This window comes from Protopterus annectens, chromosome 12.part0 (genome assembly GCF_019279795.1).
Source record: "Protopterus annectens isolate FY-2018-M chromosome 12.part0, PAN1.0, whole genome shotgun sequence".
Lineage (NCBI taxonomy): Eukaryota > Metazoa > Chordata > Ceratodontiformes > Protopteridae > Protopterus > Protopterus annectens.
The window spans coordinates 456,198,928-456,216,843 of record NC_056746.1 but is presented as its reverse complement, the minus strand read 5'-3'; the positions used below and the strand labels follow the sequence as shown (position 1 = coordinate 456,216,843).

At 40.2% G+C, this 17,916-nt stretch overlaps 1 protein-coding gene across 1 annotated transcript in view; it reads left to right on the top strand.

Moving 5' to 3' along the window:
- Nucleotides 1-17,916, top strand: part of IQCE (IQ motif containing E) — a 2,620,731-nt gene that overhangs the window by 209,745 nt on the left and 2,393,070 nt on the right. The gene's annotated exons all lie outside the window — the stretch shown is intronic.

Sequence of the window (17,916 nt, the reverse complement as noted above, 5' to 3'; positions counted from 1 at the left end):
GGAGTATGGCTAATCAAGCTCCAGAAGAGACATTTGGGGAGGCAAAAAGTAAAATACTGGCAATTATGAAGAGGTTTTCAACTTTATCCTTTACAACGGAAGATAAAATTCAAGCAATTAAGATGTCATTCTAGCATATATATTGTATCTGAGTCAGGCCTCCTGCAAACAGAAATGTCCAAGCTTTTATGGGAAGTGGAGAGGCCAAGAGTTAAATGGGAAAAGTTAACTGTACCCTACAGGCAAGGAGGTCTAGCTCTACCAGACTTGCAGAGTTATCATAAAGTGGCTCAGGTAAAATTGATATATTTGTTACAGAATGAAAATTATAGATGGAAGTATATGATGCTCAATCAGAAAGTTTAGATCTTGGTGCCAGAAGGTTAAATATTGGTCTTTTACTTTGCACCCTAATCCCAAGACCTTAAAGCTGAATAGAAAGAGGTCATGACAATTTGAACTTTGGGCCATTGTATTGAAGAAGGGAAGAGATCTCTGACATGATGGGACAGTAAAAAATTTGTGTAAAGTGAAAAAAGAACCATTTTACTAGAGCAGCTCAAACACTGAGGTAAATTGATGGAATGGGAGAAAATAGAGAATTCTTATGGGATGATGCCAATGGACAACAAAGCTTGTAGAGCAATATAGTTGAAATTAAAGCAATAAAAGAGAGTGATATTAATAATAAAAAAAGAGACCAGGTCAGTTGGACTTTCTTCAAGAAGTCAGAAGTCCCGAGGAAAGATCAGAGACACTTTTAAGTAGATTATGCAGGGCCATTCTAGAGAAGTTAGAGGAGACATTTAGTGATTCTCAGTGGAAGGATATATGTGGAGTACCTGAGGGGGGTACCAGATGATATACTAGCAGAGGCATGGAGAGAAGAGAAGAGTACCATATTAGCAAATACTTTTGTATACCAGAGAGAGCAGATGAAATGCTCCCAGAAGTATTTCATCAATTCTGGAGGTTCACTGTGAGACTGAGGGGAAGCTGAAAACATGTATTTTTGTCCTGTCCAAAACTGCAATCACCTCTGGAGAACTTGAATAAAATTATAAGGGAAATTGTCCGAGAGGAATGCCAAATTACTGAAGGACAATTTTTACTGAGTTGTTAGGGGAAGATGGTAGGAAGCAACTATCTGTGGGTGCTAGCAGAATTACTAATGCTAGTGGCAAAAAAAACTATAACTTATAAGTGGGAATTGACTGAGTCCCCAACTATATGGGGGAGTAATAGACAGCATGGAAGTGCTGAGAGGAATGGAAAATTAAATGGAACACACAGGAACAATACACTAAGTACATCAGTAAGGAGGGGGAGATTGAAGAATGCTTAATTAAGAGAATGATTAAATTAAATAAATAAAAAAGTGCAGAAGATCAGTAGACTATTGGTCCAGTTGACATGAATGAATATTTTACCTTAATGTTATGCCAAGAAAATTGTGGGGCTCCAAGCAATAGTTAAACTCTAACCAAGAACAGTACAACTTGATTAAATAAATGAAGCATAAAAAACAAATAATGCAAGTCTGTGGTAAATTTTATAAAGAAATAAAATATTAATATTGTAAGTAAGTGCCTGACAGGAAGTGTCTGATATGATCACAGGACAGTGAGGGTTCTCAAAAAGGATCTTTAAACTCCATTTGAACTTCCAAGGCCAAAGTTTTGCAGATTTTCGCAACCAGTACATTATCAGTCATTCAAACATTTACTCCTTCTGCTGTCATAAAAAAAAAATAGTAAAAGTAAAATAAGAAAAGGCAAGGCAAACAGGCTAATCTTGACAGTTTCAAGGTGGTGAAAACAGTAATGCTTTACATTGTCCTACACATCATAGTGGATCTCTCATACAGCTGTTTCAATATTACATGCTTCTATCATACCCAAAGAGCAAAGTAATGCATCTAAACTTCAAGAATCTTCACATTACCATATGGATAATATCGGATGGAGTCTTGATGGCCACCAATCTTCCTTTAATTTTTTTATTTTTGTATGCTAATTCTCCCCACACTGCTAGCTGGCCATCAGCTGGCCCTTCCTTTACAGCCATTATACAGGCAGCCATCAGGATATATTTATGTTTAAGTTCCCAAGCCTGTTCCTATAGTGTTTGATATAAGCACCCACATCACCACGTTGCACATGCCATGAGTGGGCATAACATGCCATGCTTTCCATACACACTTTTATGGGCTACCATCACTTACTTGGAACTGCAAGCCCACATCTCCCATTCCAGCGGCTGTTGTTGTCGTGCAAGCGTCTGCCTGCACAGGAGCAATTTGACTGATTGAGACCACCATCTCCCCCCACCCCGAGATGGATGAGCTGGAGCGTTTGTCTCTTTCAACACACAGGCTGCTGTTTGAAGTCTAGACATCTGGGTCATCATTAGGGCTTCTTCCTTGTGTGTCATAGAGCTGGGGCTACCTGTCTTCTTTGGAAGTATTTGATCTCCTAAGTAAGACGAAGAGACTGTACTGGGAAAACATACATGCAAAAATTAGAGATTTTTTATGCTACTCACAGAGGGACATTGCACCCTCAGAGCATATGGTCCGCTAGCTTCTGCAGTGTATCATAGATTTGTTAAAACACAGGACTTGTATGTTTCTTCATTAAAGTACATCATTCTGCAGTTTTTGCTAGTTTGACTTTAATTTCTCTAGTCGCTTCACATAGATTCATCAGTAGTTACTTGGCATGCTTTCTAGGATACCACTGTGGAGCCTAACCCAATTGCCTAGTTGCTCCAAAGCACTGTCTATTTAAGTAACTTGCTCAAGGTCACAGAGCCGCATGAAAGAATTTAACCTTATACTACAAGAAGTAGGTTGTTAACAGTTCATAGACTTAATCCTCTGATCTAACTGCCATTTCTCTGCCTTAATCCTCTGTGCTAGCTGTCATTTCACAGATGGCAGTGAAACAATATATGGAGAGGTCCTGCACACATGACCACCATGACAGCTAATCTCACTCGCATATGATTTAAATTTAATGCCGGAGAAACTCTTATTGACTCTGAGTCTGTAATTGTCACAGATTTGAAGTCTAAGAACTCTTTTTGGTTATGGTTTCCTTTTCTATGAATAGTTTAGAGATACAGGCTCTAACGAGCATTGAGCTCTACATGGTCTTTTACAGGGAGAGGATAGCACTTAAAAACAAACCTATCCTTAATGCTTATGCCTAATATAGTCCCTGAAATGACTTTGAATTAGACTATTTGATTATGTGCCTTTAATCCTAACCTAGAATTCAAGGCAGAAATGCTTCTACTACTGATGTGTGGTACTTAGAAGCAGTATATTGAGCTTACCTGACTCTTTAGACAATCTGATCAGTTGTTTGTGTTTTTTTTTTTAATAAAAGGAAACAAGATAGGTTTGCTATGAAGGCAGGCTATTTCCATTTGGCTTCAGTTTTCTTATTTGTTGTTTTTGTTGTTTGACAATGTGAGATTTTTGGGAAGATCAGGGATCACGCCACCAGATCAGAACCTACATAATCATCTTTGTTTAAATTTTATCCTGCCTTAGACATTTGTAAAACTGTGACTTGGTCCTATAACCACATATCTGTGCAGTATTACAAGTTGGATGCCAGCCCAAAGGCAAAGCTTGTTTTGTTGTGACTGTTTAATAAAACTATTTCTTATCCACAGAACCTGAACTGGATGCTAGATTAACTGGTTAATACACCACCACCAGTGTAATACCCTCTGTGGTCATGTCAGATCATAATGCTGTCTTCTTTAAAATAAAAATGAAATCCAGGACCCCAGTTAACTCAAGAACCATTAGGAGCTATTCTAAGGCAAACTTCCTACTATTAAGTGATACCCTGTAAAAATTCCAAGCCCCCCATACCCTGAGAACACTGCTGCTTATGCAGAATTGTTCTTATATATATCATATAACGTGCTGCACAGAGACATATATACCAATCTGAAATAAGCACTGGACAACCTCAACAAATATGTCACTCTGGTAGAGTCCATCATTAAAAGGTTGTACAACAGAAAAAAGAAAATCATGGCAAATAATTAGGAAATGCATTTCCAGCAAGATAAAAACTCCCTCATCAATTCAAACAGAAAACTCAGGTGGTTAGTAAGGTCTACCAAAAGCAAATATGAGTTAAATATAGCCTTTCAGGCCAGGAACACTCACAAGGCTTTCTTCAACTATGTCTGTAATGACAAAGGCAGTACACAACAATCTGCCAAACTAATTGTTGATGGAGCCACCTCTACTGAGCCTGAAGATATAGCAAGTCTACTGGCCTGCAAGTTTAACTCCAATTTTACACTCCCTCTGCCCCCCCCCCCCCCCCCATGCCTCTCAGGAAATATCCTCAAATTTAACTCTCCTAACTATCACTAGGTAGTAGGTCCTCAATATACTGTTCAAGGCACAAAACACTGTATTGATGGATCCTGATAATATCCCAGGATGCCTTCTTAATAGCATGAAACATGACCTATCATGGTCACTAGAATCTTTATTTTTAATTTTAGCCCCTAGACAGGCTTCATGGCAAACAAATGGAGGACTGCAACTATCATCCCTCTGCTCAAGGGAGGGACATCTACGGACCCTAGTAATGACAGATCCATAAGTCTGACTAGTGTCATATGCTTCACCATGGAAAGAATTATCATGGACATGATAAACAGTGACATAGGAAACCTTCAGAAACTGGCCCTAACCCAGTCTGGTTTTGACAAGGGTAGGTCATACCTACTCAATCTGCTGGATGTTGAGAAGGTCACCAAAGCAATGAATGAGGGCAAAATAGTGCATACTGGTCTACCTTGACATGGCCAAGGCATTTGACACAATATCCCATTCGGGCATTAAAGAAAAAACACATGAAGCTAGATATAAACCCATATGTCACCCTCCAGATAGACAGCTGTCTCATGGATGGGACTCAAGAAGTTAGGATAGGGGAATCTACCTCCACAAAAGAAACTGATCACTGGCGGCGTCCCTCAAAGCTCTGTGCTATGCTCGCTCCTTTTTTGGCATTTAGTTTTCAGAAGTCAAAGCTTGCATCAAAGACCCTGTAGCTTACCAAGTTTACAGATGACTGCAAATTAGGAGCAGTCATAGAATCCCCCAAAGACACAAATACCTTCCAGGAAGGCCTGACACAGACTAATAACGTGTGCCAGAGCCACAGCCTAAAACTCAATGCTAAGAAATGTATAATAGTATTCTTTTGGAACACAGCTACCCCTGGAAGCTACCACATTGATGATATACCCCTTAGAGCCAATAATCAGGGACTTGAGGACATATGTAGACAATAACCTGGACTTCAAACATCATATGTCTATGGTAGTAATGAAATAATTTTGTGTTGTGCCACTTATAAACAAGTGTATGGCAAGGATGTCATTGTTCCTCTGTACTCAGACCTCCTCAGACAAGTCATTGAGTACCATGCCCAGTGTTATAATTGCACTGTACTCAGCCCTCATCAAACAGTCATTGCATGCAAAGTCCCTCTCAGTATGTATATGACCAGGCATATACAACAGCTGGAACATCTACAGAGATTCCTCACAAAAAGAATTCAGGGTGTTAATAACATGTCTTACACAGACTGCCTCAAAGCCCTATCACTGTACTGTGCTGCCTACAGACTGTTGAGAGGCAATCTCTGTCTGGCATAAAAGGCATCCTGTAACTCTGATGGACCTGTTGCACATTCATAAAAACAGAGAGCAGCAGAATTACCTGATCTAGGTAGGGACCTAAACCTTATCTGTAATACTAATGGGACATGTTGGAGGAATGGGTATGTATCCCACAAGACTACTCCTCTGAAACAGGCTTCCCATCCATGTGAAATAGTGTTCTTCTGTATCCCAATTCACGCATGACTTGGACCAGTGGATGGGAAATTGGAGAAGTTGTTAACTGTATCCAGAGCAGTGATAGTGCTAAAGCTGTTGCAAAAAAAAAAAAAAACATGTTAATTTCAAATCGGCCTATAGTTACCATTTTGTTTTCCAATATTTTAGTGAGGGAGTATAGGTTAGCAATAGCTCTGCAGTCTTTTAGTGTGCTAGGGTGAGTGACTTAGGGAAGAGATATAATAGTGGAGTGTTTGAGAGGTATTGATACAATGCCAGAAGTAACTGAAAATAAAAGTAAGAAGTTCTGCAATTTTTATGAGGTCATTTTTAGAAATGATGGCTGGAGTCTACTGTATCTGGCTTCTGTTGTTTGTGTCTAACTTGTTCAACAGTTTTACATTTTTTGTACAAGGTTTCTTTAAAATAAAATTTAGAGCAAGTATGTAGTACTGGGTAGAGGTCAGTGTTGTTTGACTTTTCAAAAGATGAGATAGTTGTACGAACTATATCATTAATGATGGACTCTAGCGACAAAAGCAGAACAATTTTATAATTGGTGGCAAAATTAATATTATGTGAATGGCTTGAATGGAGGTATGTCCAGTCACTTCTTTGATTACCTGACAGAAGCTTTCACATGAGGCACTGAGGGCTGATAATCTATTTCTAATATATGTTGCTCTAGCAAAATCTGTGGCTGTTCTGCATGCTTTTCTGAGGTAGAGGAATGTTTGTTGTAGGAGACTGTTAGGTTAATTGGCTTTCCAGTATCCCTAGACAGTATTGCTGTACTTCACTGAATAGGTTCATAGGCATATACCAGTTTAATAACCACAAGGGCCTTTATAAGCCTAGCCTTGCAATCCAACTCAGTTGGATCCCTATGTGTCATGGGTGTTTATTATAAAAGGATATGTTAGTTAGGAAGTTTCTAGAGGTTATGTGTAAAGAGTGTTAGTTTGGGCATTACTGTTTGTCTCTGTCTATCTAAGACATGGGAGCAAGATCTGAGGTGAATTTCCGATTTCCCATCCATTGTTCAGGGTTACAGTTAAATAGGGTTAGGGGTGGACTCTGCTTCACATGGATGGGGAGCCTGTTCCAGACCATGAGGATCTTCTGAAAAACGAATCTATCTCCGACATGTCTGCTTGATGTTTGTGATTAGCCAAAGGTAGCATTGCCTTTTTAGCCTTCTCACAGCTTAGCGTAAAAACATTTTAAGTGCAAACAATAGCCAGTAAACTGCAGCAAGGAGCTACTATAGCTGTATGCTACAGTTTACAAAAGTGTTTGATATAACCAAGACCCATTATATAGAAATGTAATAGCTGATTGTTTAGCTTGAAGACTTTTTTAAGATCTTCAGCTCTCAGACGTCTTTTTTTTCCCTCAACTTCAAACCAAATGAGAAACTGCCAAGGGCAATGACTAATCTTTCTGCAGCTATTTATTGATCGTTAAACAGAAGTATTATTTAAAGAGGAATTACTGTCACAGAAAGTGAAGTGATAAACCATTCAAAAAACTAAGAAAATGAATCTTGCCTTTCGATATGCAACTCGTATCTAGGGCTAGATCTGTCCAGCTGCTGTCTGACCCTACTCACCATGAAGTGAGCAATGGTGACAACTCAGTAGCTGTCGTGACCTTAGTGACCAGAACACAGAAACCCAGGTGTAGTAATGCAATTATAAATAAAAGAAAAACATTGAGCATTTTGGTCCATGGTACACTTAGGAACATCATTTAGTTCAGTTGCCCAGAAGTTCAGTTCACAACTCTGAATCACATTCTTCCCAGTCACACCTCTTCAGTGTTTCCATCTTTCTTAATGCAAATCCTGGAGTCTCCTACTATAACTACAGACTCAGTAGGGGGTACATATTAAGCATCACACCTCTCTGTCCCTAAGTAAGCTGAACACTTGGAATAGTGTTTAGATAATATGGACAGAGAGTTTTTTACTTTCGGGGAAGTTACAGTCTTACTGAAGTGACCATTTTAATCTACCAGCATAAACACAGTTAACAACATGGGAGTATCCCCAAACCTGCTCAGGGTCTCTCCAGAGTTTCAGCTCTAGAGTAGAAAGAAACCACCCTCAATCAACACATTTACTTCAGATCCTGTCTTATGTGCAGAGTATAATCATCTAAATGAATGAAATTTAATGAAACTTTTTGAACAAGCTCCAACTCCTTCTCTGCTAGAGAAGCAACATTGTATCCCAAGTCTCAGTTTTCATTTCCAGGGTCTTATCATCTTTAACCCATCCTTCTCCTGCCTGTCACTTCAAGAACACCATAGCCTGATTCCAGCCTTTTACTAGAGTGGTAAGCCCATACAGCAGCTCCACTATGCCATTTTGGGCTTGACCCTGGCTGGTCTTATGGGTTACCTGGCCTCCAAGTAAATGCCTGTGGACAACATCTTAGGAATGATGGCAGAAATGATGGGTCCCTATTTGACTATTCTGGGTGAGCTTCTCAGAGTCTTGTCATAAATCATCAAGGAGTGGAATCAGTTTTGGACTGCTGCTTGTCAGGCCCCTTCTATCAGGCATGTCTGCATATAGTCACCCTCCTAAGAGCATAAAGCTGTGGAAAACATGGTTCTAAGAATCACAGCCATACACAAACTGTTCTGCAACAACAAATATAATATATATCAGCAGGGTCACAATCCTAGGATCGCTATATGTGATTCATTTTAATCCCAGATGAGCTCACTCAGACATTCAGTACTATAAATGAAACTATTTATCTTTGTGAAAGTTGCACTGTGGCTGATTTGCCTTATCTCTTGATTTGATACATCTTGAATCTTCAAGGACGTTATCAGCCAGCCTAGAATGTGTTACAAAATCACCATACTATTGACTTCTAAGACAAGGGCTACACTGGGTAAAATATTGTAATTCCAGTACTTTTTTAGAGTTACTTTTTATACTGCCAAGCTTGCCAAAACATTACAAAGTTACATGTAAAATATGCAAATTTAGCTCCCCTCAACATGAACACCACTCCATTCCTTAGCTAAAAATTGTATGTCCTTTCATATCACTTTTGCAGTATTTTTAACCATAGGGATTCCTTACCAAGGGTAGCACAATGTCCACCGAGTATACCAAAGCCTTAGTAGCTCAAGGCATAGGGCATAAAGGTGACGTATGGACATACATATCTCAGAATTTCTTTGCTGCCATTCTGAATGCCATCACTGATTGTTGGTCTGAATGCTCCTTCTTCTATGCTGGTTACTGAGCTGTGTTTTAGAGAATTGCCCCATTGGGGGTTTCTTCTTATCTGTTTCTGTCTTTATTTTGGTGTGTTTACATGTCATCCAGAAAGGGAAAATGTCAGTGTGGGAGGCAGATTCCCCATAAAGATCATCATGAATAGTGTCTCTTCTGTTTAGGTGCTTCTCAAGACCATATGCAATGTTCTGTCTGTCAGGCATTTGTCCTTAAGACCCTACATAGCCATCTATCCTATTTGTCGATTTACTTAGAGAACCAACATCTTAAAGGAGAGCTGCACCCACATACTCAAAAAACATGTTTATTTCATCATGGTTTGGTGTTTCCTACATTTTAACACCATGGTGGGACTATTTACAGGTTTATAAACATTTTTATACATAGTTTCTGAGTCTGACCACATGGGGTCTGGCATCTTGAAGTAATTCTGACTGTTTAGTCTGCCTCTAGGTATCCCACAATGCAGTGCTCACCTGTAGAAAAGTTTCATCATGCAGGCCTCCTTCTACATAAAGCTCCTGTCACTGCATTGATTTTACAGCATACACTGCTGGCTTTCACTCATTTGGTTTTAAGTAACATTTCATGCTGTTCAATGACTACTTAAAACACAAACAGTGCAAATGCCACAGAACAGACTTTCAAAGTGCTTTTTACTACTGCTTCTTTTTAGAATGGCTAACTGCAGTTTTTTGTGAAGCCTGAATTGTACTAGTTTGGCTTGTCTCCCATTCCCTTTCGCACCTAACTTCCCTAGCTGTCAAAGTGCTAAGGGTAATTTGAGCTGTTACCTGCTATGATTGACAGCTCACAGCAGGAGACTTGACTCATGTACTGTTTCCTTGTTCTAGCCTTTACTTTTTGTATGGCTAGGGGAAGGACCAGGGAGCTGTAACATCACAGCATGGGTGGGTTTTTAGGACTGTCATAATGATGTCAGTTTGGGGAGGTAATTGGCCAGAAAACTACCTGTATTCAGTGGCCTTGATGACATCAATGAATTGGCGACTTTTTCATGGTGGGATAAAACTTTTTTGAAAGTGAAACCACCACAGTACAGCAAGGGGGTCTATATCAGATCATCGAAACGGCTCATTATTGAATTCCATAACATCAAACTGCAAAACCTGAACCCTAACAATATCGAAACCGCAAAATTTTACCCTGGGAAAAAATTTGCTGTTCTGAAAAACACACACACACCACAAGCATACTAAAAATCAGCAGTCCACACACATACATTTAAAAGTTACATCTAACCCTACACTACACTGCACATACACTACTATCTATCCACTTACCTTAACCCACACCCTAACCCTAAGGTCCATCACTATTGCACACTCACCTCACCTATGCTCTAACCCTAACTCACTTAACCCGCCCCTAACCCCAAATTCTCACTATCGCACACTCACCTCACCCATGCCCTAACCCTAACTCACTTAACCCACCCCTAACCCCAAATTCTGTCACAATTGCACACTTACCTGACCCGCGCCCTAACCCTAACTCACCCATCCCGTGCCCGAACAGGAACATCTGCACAATCACACACTTACCTTAACCCAACCCGTAACTTTCCACTACATCGCTGAAAACAGCAAAGCCACAACAATGGCCACCCAAATTCTTTCTCTAGGAAAGAATTCGGTTTTGTGCAGCTTCACTGTTTTCAGCATTCGCGATATTGGGTTCGAAATTAGATCATTCGAAATTCTGCCGTTTTGATGATCTAATATAGACCCCAGCAAGGTACTGTTCTAGTGGAGAGAAACGGTCAATTTAAAATATTTTAAATGCTGTGTTGTTGTTTATTCATAGCAGGGACAATAAATAGGGAGAAAAAGGACAGAGAACTTGAGCATTTAATAATAGAATCCTGTTGTCCTTTAAATTGTTGGCACAAGGTGCTATGATGGAGTCTTCCTGTCATGAAGGTCAGCCGCCTGCTAAGAAATCGGCCAAAAACTTTGATCTGATTCAGCTGCTTTCACTCCTCCCCTGTACGTCACTCTCAAGGTTAGTGAGAGCCCAGAGGATCATCCAATTGTTGACTTAGATTCCTATGCTGCGACACTGCTGGATGCTGGCATGGATCTGACTCCTCACACATCCTCGAAGACTTTGCATATGTCCACTCTGGACATTGAGGGGGAACCTTGGCTGATAATATCTGAGGGACAGAGGGGGGATACCACTAATTATAGTTCAGGAGGAGATGCAGACACTCAACCAATGTAGTTGAAAAGGGTCCAAACCTGCTAGGGTTTTTCAGGCTGACATTCCTCAGAAGAAAAAACAAAAAAAATAAGCATATTTCCTCTGCTGTTAAAGATCCCCAATGTAAATGTCAGGGTTTTACCCAGGGGTTGTTTAATGCCTTAGATACCTTAAAGCCTCCTCAAGGAGTTTCTGTACCTGCTTCTTGGTCCTCTGTTCCTCTTAAAAGGCCCAGAGAGCAGGACTCCTCTGAGGATTTGGATTCTGGGGAAGAGTCTTTTGACATATTCTTCTCAAATCCCTTCTCCCTTGGATTATTGGTCTGAGGAGGAAGATTCTATTAGTCCAGACTCTCCCTTGGAAGAGCTGCCCTTTGGAGATACTATTTCCCATATGATGGAATATTCCAAATCAGACTGTTCTCAATCTTCTGATATTCAGAAGAGGTATTATGAACTCTTCCAGCTGTACCTCCAGTCTTGGCTACCTACTTAGATACCTTTTCAGAGGACTCTGTAGCCCCTGATTCCAAACCTCCTTCAGCCCCTAAGAAAATTGACAGATTTTTCAAGGTGCCTGATAATTGTTTTTGTACAGATATCCTGCTGATCCTTTTGTAATGTCTCTCTCTTTGGACAAACCTTTTAAACTTTTTCTATCCACTATATTACTTACTGCTACCACTCTGGCTTTTAGGGCTATTAATTACACGATTCATATGACCAGGTATGTTTTAACCCTTCTTTCTTAAGCTTCTCGGACAATTTCTGACCTCCCTGATTCCCTTTATTTACTGGTTTCTACCTCTCAGGCGGATCACCACTCTATTAAATGTAGTTATGATGTAGCTGATGCTTCCTGTGGGGCTGCTGCATTTGGTTTTGCTTTGAGACGTTACTCTTGGCTTCATCTCCAGCCCTTACCTGATGATATTAAGGTTAAATTGTTGGATGCTCTTCTTGATAATAAGAACCTTTTCGACTCTGCTGCTGCTGTGCTTTTTAAGTCCCTCCAGGATAAAGGCAAAGCCCTGCAGGAAATGAAACATATTTTTTGTGTCTTCTGTCCATAAAGTCCAGAGGAATTATCCACTCAAATCTGTTTTTTTATTTATTTATTTTTTTTATTTTTTATTTATTTATTTTTTTGCAGGCAGCCTTTGCCTTCTCCTAAAGGTGAAAAGGGTTCTAGACATGTACCCCCCTGCTAAGTCTATTCAGACTCCTATTTCTTAGAAGCCTCCCTTACAAGATAAGCCAGGTTCTATCTGGGAGTTTGCTTCCCCTTTCCCTAGGCCAGGTTCCCTCATCTCTTCGTATTTCCAACTCTTGGCTTTATCCATCATCCACCAGGGATCTTTCATGGTATGGAAATCCTTTCTTCCTTTTTTGGGCATACCTCAGTCTCCTCAGGAACATCTTCATTCCTTTCTTTCCAGAACTGCTTCAGAGCCTTTTGGCTCAAGGCGCCATTCAAATTGTGCCCCCTGCCCAGGAAGGGAATGTTTTTATTCCAGGATGTTTCTGGTCCCCAGGAAGGATGGCACCTGGAGACCCATTCTTGACCTTGCTGAGCTCAACACCTTTCTGGAGGTCCCTTCCTTCCGGATGTTGTCCCTTCAAACCATGTTCGCTTTTCTGCTTCCCCAGGCTATCTTGGTGCCCGTGGGCCTGAAGGATGCCCATGTTCACATCCAGATTTATCCCCTTTTTCTCTGTTTCTTCCTCACATTTTCAATTCTCTGATTTGCCCTGTGGCCTCTCTACTGCCCCAATGGTGTTCACTAAATGTCTCTCTCCTGTCATTGCCTTTTGCAGGATGAGATGGGTTTCAGATCTTTCCTTGTCTAGACGACCTACTCATTTATGTTTCATCTTCCCAGGTCCTTGTTCAGCAACTCCAGTTTGTTTGTTTCAAAGCCTGGGGTTCACCACAGACTTTCAGAAATCAGTCCTTGTTCCTTTTCAAGATAATGTTTTCCTCTGTTGTGGTTCCAGACCATTCATATGCTGGCATTCCTGCCTCCACCCAAGGCTCTTTCTCTAAATACCTTTTTCAATCACTTCTTTCTCTAGCTTCTGTCACAGCCAGGGATTTTCTCAAGGTTCTACGATTCATAGCCTCCACTATTCCTATGCTGCCAGACTCCATATGAGAAAACTACAGTGGTTTCTTAAGTCTGTATAGGTTCACCACTGTTATCCATTTGATTCCCTAGTTTCTTTCCTTACATGCCTTAAACATCAGTGGCGGATTCATTTGCTTTCTCTCAACCCAGGACTTCTTTTTCAACCTTCAGTCCCATCTCAGGAACTTTTTTCAGATGCCTCAGACAAGAGGTGGGGAGCCTTCTTCAGTTCCCCCAAGGACCAGGGTCTCTGGCCTACTCATCAGAGATCAGAGAACATCAACATAAAGGAGGTGAGCGCTCTCCTTTTAGCTCTTCAGGCTCTTCATTCTCTGTTTCTTCAAGGGCCTCTCCAAGTCTTCACAGACAAAACCACAGTGATGTGGTACATCAACAAGCAAGGGTGGAGTGAGGGAATGGTACAGTTCTACCTTCTCTGCAGACTTGCTCTTCAGGTCTGGGATTGAGCTGTCCAATATCGAGTAACTCTTCAGGCTGTCTACATTCCTTTAGAGCAAAATATAGAGGCAGACTTCTTGAGCAGGTCCAGTACACAGGCTCATGAATGGATGCTTCACAGATGTGTTTCTGGACATTGTCCTTTAGTGGGGTACTCCATAGGTTGAGCTTTTTACCTCCCCTTTCAACAGACAACTTCCTCTTTTCTTCGCCAGAATCCCGAGTTCTCTAGGCTAGAACGTGGACACACTATCTTTTCCTTGGAAGAGGATGTTTCTCTATGCCTTCCCTCCCATTCCTCTGAATCTGAGGGTCCTGCTCAAGATCAAGCAAAACTCTTCCAAAATCTTGTTGGTGACAACTTTTTGGCCACATTGTTTTCCCCCTTCTTCTTCACTTAGGCAGGGATAATCACCTTAAGTTACCTCACAAAGTGAATAGTCTCACACAAGACAAAGGAGTTTGTGATGCATCCTTACATCAACTGACACTGTGGATGATAAGATTTTGATCCCTTTTAGGCACCTCTTTTCTTAGGACGTGCTTGGGGTTCTGCAGGAGTCCAGGATACCCACTATCAGAAAATCATATTTGACAAAATGGAAGAGATTTTTCTATCAGGTGCCTTTTTTGTAACCAGGATCCCTTTTCAGTGTGGATGTGGGGATCCCTTAGGTTCTGTCTTATTTGTATGAATTGCTCCATTCTAGGTTGGGATATTCTTCAGTTAAAGCTCACCTTTCAACTATTTCTGATTCTCTGCCCTTGACTTCTCCTCTTCCCTTTAGTTTTCTTTTTTTTTAAACAAGAAACATCTTTATTAAACCATCACTTAAGACATAAGCAGTCATATATTTATATAAATGAAAACAAACCACATCGACACAATCCTAGTTGCAAGCATTTTACATCACAAACCATACTGACATGCTCCCAGTTGCAAACATTATACATCACTTATAATCTACCCAATCATTTTCAGTCAAACATTACATAGCTCATTTAAGTCCTGCTTTCTTTTAAACCTCATTCATCCCCTGTATGTATTGTTCCCACTTTTCCTATGTAGTTTGCTTCTACTCTTTTTTAAAGATCTCAGTTCCAGGTGCTTTATCTCTGTTACTATATTCACTACTATTAATATAGTTGGTTTAGATTTTGATGTCCATTTTCTAGTAATTGCTTTTTTGGCAGCCACCATAATTAGACACAGCAAGCAATGTATAGGCAATTCTGATTCTGTATCATAGCTCAGAAAAAATCATCTCTGTCATCACACCAATCTGCCCATCCAGCTTTTCATGCAGAAGCAGGGCTAAGCACCTGGCAGCTGCAGCCCCTGCAGGTTTTCCAGGGAGGACCTGTAACTTTCTAGCAAGTTCTAAGACTAGCTCAGCAAAACAGACATACTTGGTGCTGTTTAAGTGTGTGTCACAAAACCCAAGTCAAGTCTTATTGTTAACTGTTAATTGTGGAGCCAACCATGAGTCTAAAAGAGAGAAGTGCTTAGCATTTGGTCAGCAATGCCACAAATGTAAAAACTGGAACCACTTTCAAAACTTTTGTAAATCAAGCAAGCCTCATTCAGTTATTAAGAAAGGTCACTCAAAAAAGCAAGTTGATCATATAGAAAGCTGCAACCCTACTTTCTCTGTAGATGGTGTATCAGTGGTCCGTGAAAAGGTTAATGCAGTAGATTTGCTGGCAAAGTACAACGTATTTTGTACTGTCCTGATCAATGGTAAACCCACAGAGCTCAAAGTGGGCACTGGCTCAAAGTGTAATGTAATGTCAGCAGAAACATTTGCTAAAGTGAGAGCTGGTGAACAGCTTAATTTGATTAATTGTGTGAAGCTTGTTACTTATGGAGGTGAAGAGATTCAAACCGAAGGCTGAGTAGTGCTTTCATACTATTCAGCTGGGAACAGTTACAGCTTGCAATTTTATGTAGCTAGAAGACCTGTGGAGTCATTATTAGGTCTCAGAGACAGTTTAAGAATGAACATGCTTTCTTTTACCAAAGAAGTACATCATGTAGTCACATGTCCCATTTCCAGTTTCAGTGATGTTATTTTCTCAGAGTATGCTGATGTTTTCGATGACAGGCTAAGCAAACTTCCAGTTGTGTACTCCATGAAAGTAGGCCCAGAGGTAAGTCTAGCGGTCAGACTAGCAGGAGAGTTCCAATAGCTGTGCAGGACAAAGTCAAGGTCCAGTTAGACAAAATGGTGCAACAAGGTGCAATTTGTCCAGTCACAAAACTAACGGAGTGGGTGTCTTCCATGGTAGCTGCTCATAAAAAAAAATTCAGATGAAATCAGAATATGCACTTACCCAAGAGACTTGAACAAGGCATTAAAGAAACTTCATCATCCTATGCGTACAGTCGAAGAGATTGCCACCCTCATTCTAAATGCCACTGTTTTTTCTGTCTTAGATGCAAAGTGTTCATTTTGGCAAGTAATGCTTGATTGCATATCTTCACTACTGACTACTTTCAGTACCCCATTTGATAGATACAGATTACTCAGAATGCCTTTTGGAACAAATTCTGCCAGTAAAGTCTTTCAGCGTGCAGTGGAGAAAATTTTTTCAGGCTACCCATGTGAAATAATTGTTGATGATTTACTAGTTGGAGGCAATGGTGAAGAACAGCATGACAGAAACCTCAGGAAAGTTCTGGACAGAGCACATAAAGTGAACTTAAAGCTTGATCCTCTGAAGTGTAAATTCAGACTACCAGAAGTTAATTATGTAGGTCATTTATTTACCATACAGGCTTACGACCAGACCCTTCCATGCAAACAGCCATTCTTGAAATGCCAGCTCCAGACAATGTCCAAGCTTTACAGTGTTTTCTTGGTATGGTTAACTATTTTGGCCAATTTATTCCTGACCTTAGTGAATTATCAACTCCTTTGAGAGAGCTGACATGCAAAAGTGTTGCCTGGTCATGGTTAGAACAACACCAGAGAGCATTTGATAGCCTCAAACAGGAAATTGCTAACCCTCCTAAATTAAGGTATTATGATGTCCACAAACCAGAAGTTCTTTCCTATGATGCTTCACAGTTTGGTCTTGGTGCAGTTATTCTTCAAGAGGGCAGACCTGTTGCCTATTCATCTAGAACTCTTACCCAAACTGAGATGCAGTATGCTCAAATTGACAAGGAACTTTTGGCAATTGTGTTCGCATGTTCGAAGTTCCATGATTATATTTATGACCAAGCTTTCCAAATCAAAATTGAACATCAACATCTAGTCACTATTTTAAAGAAGTCTATGCATTCAGCTCTAGCAAGACTACAAAGAATGATGCTTGGATTACAAAAGTATAATTTCAAAATGGTCTATACAATAGATGAACTTCTTTATCTCGCTGATACCTTATGCAATTCACCCAGAAATACCACAGAACAGCTTGAAACAGAGAATTTTGACTTTGTTGTCATAGGAGTGCATAATTTTTCTCCTACGAGACTCGATGAGCTGAGAAATCATAAAAAGACTGATCCAATTTTGTAAAAGCTCAACCACTTCATCAATGTAGGATGGCCATCAAACCAGTCCTGTGTACCACCAGAAGTGCAGCCTTACTCTCCATACAGTGATGAGATACTGATAGAAGATGGTACCATTTTCAAAGGTCCCAAAGTTATTGTTCGTACTTCTTTACAACATGAATACATTCAGATTTTCCATCATGGCCATCCAGGTTCTGACTCTACTAAAAGAAGGGGAAGAGGACTAGTTTTGGCCTTCTGTATCGAAAGACATTGATAAAGTGCTTACTTCTTGTTCAGTATGTAATAGTACTAAACAGCATTTGCAAAAAGAGCCACTTCAGCTAAGCCAAATTCTTGAACTACCTTGGTTAACGGTAGCCACTGATATATTTGAGTGGAACAATCAGCATTACTTAGTGTTGGTAAACTCTTATTTGAACTGGTTTGAAA